General features: G+C 36.9%; 1 pseudogene; it reads right to left on the bottom strand.

Moving 5' to 3' along the window:
• Positions 1-246: 246 nt before the first annotated feature.
• LOC106778514 lies at positions 247-4,972 on the bottom strand (annotated as a pseudogene).
• Between the last annotated feature and the right edge of the window lie 257 nt (positions 4,973-5,229).

Below are 5,229 nucleotides of genomic sequence, written 5' to 3'. Positions count from 1 at the left end.
ACCAAACTAAATCCATTAACTAGTATATTTTCCAGATCAGTCATAATGATTATTGAATATAAAAATTCATGTCAGAAAAATGCAGTTAAATATGTCAGAAAAAGGGTTAGAACTGGACTCAAAGTTGCATGTGATCAGAGTACCCCAGAGGGTGTCCACTTTCATTATCCCATCACGAAGTTACTACAATAAGCCCACATAGTCACGGATCATGTGCCCTCCGAGGTGATGATGTCGAAGCTGCTCCTATTGCAATTGTTGTTGGTGTTGTACTCCTTCAACGCCATGTCTAAGACCCAATGTCAGTGACACAGAACCAAGTCCTCCAACCTCAAAGTCACCACGTCGGTATGGCACAAAGCCCATCAATGTACCATCCATATTGTTTGAAGTCATTTACCACTCTTCTCTCTGCTGCCTGTTGCTTTTGTTTCAAGCATGTGTATTTCCTCAACCATTGGCTTCCATACTCGTACTCGAGCATTTATGAACCAATTTGACACCTTCATTAATCAGTTACACATCATTGTTTCAGTAGTGAAATATAACATGAAATATCTTGTAAGTATAGTTAGTGACTTTACATAGAACCAAAAGCCAAAAAGATTAACACGGTATATTTCTTTATATTATTGTCAGTGATAATGAGCTAATAGCAAAATGATGATGCTAACATAACATACATTAATTAACCATACCATTAGATAATTGAATATTATGGCACTGCTGTAGATCAACATGTATATTATAATAGTTTAATTTCCATAAACTAAAGAACATATTAAACTGCGAACGTGAACATATATCAATTATTTATAAAAATTCAATCAACAGAATAAAAAGCCTAGAGACAGAATAATGAATTTGGAAAAAAAGCCCCCACATGCTTTAAGAATTGCCACTGCACGCTCTGGCAACCCTCTCTGGGGCCTCCACACATGCTGTTGTGGATCAAGAAGATCCGTAGTACTCCCTCTGCCAGATTTGTTCTTTAGAAAACTTTGGTCCATGCTGCATCTTATCCTTGCCATAGTAGTGTCAGCTATACTGCCACTACTACAAGAGGGTATTGACACATCCTCTCCCAAGGCTTTGCTTATAAGCTTCAGCTGATCTGAGATAGAATTTTTTAAACATCTGAAGTGTTTTGATACTGACTTAAGAGCCATGGAGACGTAAGGAGTAGCAGAATTAAGACCCGCCACTGACTCAAACGAAGAAATAACTATCTGCATTTGTAGATGGTACTGCTTGCATTGCCTCGTAACCTATAATAGTGGCCCAACGCAACAGTTTCAAAAAGCAACTTTTCAAATTGTTGGAGGTGGAGGAGGGTTTGGCGGAGGAGGAGGAGGTGGTGGTGCTGGAGGAGGGTTTGGTGGTGGTGAGTTTTGAGTGAGGAGAGAGAAAACTATATAGAAAAGAAGAAATAGAGAGAAAATGTTCAGAGAAATTCAGAGGAGCAGAAGAGAGAGAAAGAAAAAGTTAACTCCGTTAGTGAATATTTAACGGTAGGGACTGATTTGAAACAACTTTTATAACTTAGGGACCAAACGTTGACAGTTTTAAAAGTAGGGACTAAATTGAACATCCGCTTATAACTTGGGGACTAAAAAGAGGTTTAAACCTTATTTAATCTTTTGTTTATCAATATCTTTAATAAGATATTCTTGATTATTTTATATCTTTAGTAAGATATATCGTAACCGCTCGACCTTGATATCATACTGTACATTATGCCCCCCAAGTTCGAGTTAAGCGTTAGGCTTTAGCCATGGTTAACTGTAGGACTTATGAGTTCGGGGGAGGTTGTTCTCGTTGTATTGAGGAGCTTGCTTTGCATGTGCTTCCGAGAGGGGTTTACCTCTTCAGCCTTCAACATGAACCGAGAGGGATTTACCTCTCGGCCTTCAACATGAATCGAGAGGGATTTACTTCTCAGTCTTATTCATCAACGAGAGGGATTTACTTCTCGGCCGAGGGGGATTTACCGCTCGGTATTCTTCATTAACTTTTGACGAGAGGGATTTACCTCTCGGTCGAGAGGGATTTACCACTCGGTCTTTGTTTTCAACTTCCTAGTTGACGAAAGGGATTTACCTCTCGGTTTTTTCTTCAACGAGAGGGATTTACCTCTCGGTCTTATTCATCAACGAGAGGGATTTACCTCTCGGCCGAGGGGGATTTACCGCTCGGTCTTCTTCATTAACTTTTGACGAGAGGGATTTACCTCTCGGCCAGAGGGATTTACTGCTCGGTCTTTGTTTTCAACTTTCTAGTTGACGAACACTACAGGAAAAGCGCTAATTACCGGCAGACTTTTACCGAAGGCCTTAGAGCCGTCGGTAATGCTTTGGTGATTTTAAATACCGAAGGACCTTAGGCCGTCGGTAAGGTATTCGAATTATTTTACCCAAAATCCCACTCTGCAGTTCATTCTCACCAGCCCTAGCTCGTCGAATCCTTCCTCGTCCAAAACCCTTCGCTCCAAAACCCTTCCCCTTCGCTCCAAAACCGTTCCCCTTTGCTCAAAAATTGTTCCCCTTTGCTCCAAAACCCTTCAAAGCCCAAATTCCAGAGGTGTTTCCGTCAGGGTGGTGGTCGTGCTAGTTGTTGTTTGCGTCATCGAGGTTGGCATTGAGGTGGAGGGAGCTAGTTCGTGGTCGTGGTCTGCAGAGGCTGGCATCGTCGTCTATTTTGCTTTTGAGGTAAGTTTTTTTTCAAGATTGAACGATGCTTGCTGAGTTCGTTGGGATACCAAAACCCTAGCTACCAAATTACTTCTTTTATTCTCTACATTGGATTTTTTGGAGTTGTTGGCAATGGTGTTGTGCTTGATTTTTGTTTGGAATCAATAAGTCTACTGAGGTCAGGGGAATAAGATGAGTTTGAAAGTTTTCTTGAATTTGATTTTGCTTACACATTGCTCTTCTTCATGCTCTCTGTTTTTGATAGTGTTGGTGATGTNGCGTCATATGNTTTCANNGTCTCTTGAATTTGATAGTATATATAATATATAGTGTTATAAAACCGAATAAATAGGTAATATGTGAACAATTTTTACAATAACCAATAACCAAATTTCTACACTNGAAACAGTTCCTCATGAATTGTTACAATTTTGGTCAAGCCAACCCAATAACCAACACAAGAATTACAATAAGACATTATAAGGTGACTTTTTATGATGCAAGTGAAAAACTAGCAGCCAGGTTTGCTGAATGAATAGAGCCAAGACAATGTTATCTCTAAAGTCTAAACCTTTATATTGAACTTATATTCATAATCAAGACTCTAGAAATTGAAGGAAATTGAGAATGAGAACAGAGGAAATAGGGTGTAGGAATGCTCAAATATATTCTAAAACCTAAATGGTTGAAGAGTGTCTAAAGGAAAAATTATTCCTTCTTATAAGCTCTGAGCATATTTCAATATCTTCCATACTTTATTTTTTGTATCTTAAATTATTAACTTTAGTGTTGATATACAATGCCCCACTTCTGTGTTGATCATGCAATCAAGGGAATCACCTGTGAAGAAGTGCTTCCATTGGAAAATTATAATAAAAAAGGTAGTGAGCTATATGTTGTTAGGTAACTGTTGCTGTTATCTTTCACTGACAATCATTTGTTGTATTGTAGTGTCTAATCACCAAAATTACCATATTGTTATACGCAACTTTTAAAAACATATACTCGTTATTATCACTTTGTTATTATATAAAGGTCAACAAAAGGCAAACACGCCCTTAGGGAACTGAATGGCATTATAAAATTTGACACGGCAGTCTTCAATAGTTCGATCTATATTATAAAAGTTTTGAACAGAATGAAGGAAAAAAATCAAAGGGAACTATTCTGACCAAACAATTGTTCCTAACATGTAAACCAAATTAACAGATCCATTAATGTCTAGAATCAGAATGTGAAACTACCTGCCTAACCCAGAGAGGATGAATAACTTGTTTGATTCCACCTTTCAGATGTGATTTTATTACGCTTACTAAGAAGCTATGCTATTTATAACTCTGCTGTATTTCACATCCTAAACGCGAATTTTAACTTCTCAACTTGTGTTCTAAACAAGATGTAAGGTATTTGGATCTCAGAAAAAGTTGAATGCCACACCATCCAAAAGAATAAGATTATAGTTGGACCACCAGTTATGGTATAAGATTGGTCCCCTATACATATCATGGTCCTCATGTCATAGTTCCACCAACACATTGATAACTTATGTCTCAGTGGATACATTCATGGCCAACTATGTTAAAATAAACAAAATTAAATTAGTTTCTCTTGTAGGTTGTGTTTTCCTTTTATGTAATGTGGGGATACCACGGTCACTATAAGCTTCAAAAGTGTGTATAAATGATATGTGCCTCCGTGTGTATAAATGCAAAACACTAATATGTGCCTCCGTGTGTATAAATGAAGTGTGTATACACATTGCTTCCTGGCCATGATTACACATTGCTTTTAGCTGTTATCTTTCTGACAGAAAACTTTTTTATGATAAACTCTGTTGTCATATTCTTTCATCTCATAAAAACCCAATATCTAAGTTTGTACTAGAAATAATTTTGAACTAGAAATAGACCTTAAATCTAAGTTTGTAAACTTGGTAAAGGCTATACTTTGAAAGAATGGATCACAAACAACGCATAGCGTGCATAAATAATGAGAAGTTAAATGCTTATCAAGGCATGCAAAAACTGCAGTAGCAATACTCATAACTTTGTAACTAAACAATAAAAATGTATAGTAGACAAAGTAATCAACAAAAGAAGTTACAATAAATTAGAATGAGTTTTCAACCATCATACTTCGATAGGATAAGACTTGAAAATAGGAAAGAAGCGTTTCCGGCAATACTCATTGAATAGAAGAGTGAGAATAGGAAGAGGAAGAATCAAAGCAGATGCAAGTGGAAGCTGCTTCTGCCCAAATATCCCAATTACTATAATATGCATCAGTATCAATGAAAAAATTGTGTAGTTGTGCACTGTAAGCCAAAACTCTTCACTATTTATTTGCTTTTGTATCAAATAGGATTTTTTATTCTTGGTTGAGTGTTTCATGCCTTAATTCAAGTTTAATTTTTTATTTTATTCGGTGAAATCACTTGGGTTGAGTCATTTTCATTTTGAATCAAATTCTGCCATGTCTTGCTTAATTTTATTTCAATTTTCTACTGAGTTTTTGATCTGTTAAATTCAAATTCAGTTCA

Source organism: Vigna radiata, unplaced genomic scaffold (assembly GCF_000741045.1).
Source record: "Vigna radiata var. radiata cultivar VC1973A unplaced genomic scaffold, Vradiata_ver6 scaffold_23, whole genome shotgun sequence".
NCBI classification, from domain to species: Eukaryota; Viridiplantae; Streptophyta; class Magnoliopsida; order Fabales; family Fabaceae; genus Vigna; species Vigna radiata.
The sequence above is the reverse complement of the archived record's forward strand: the minus strand, read 5'-3'. Positions and strand labels throughout refer to the sequence as shown.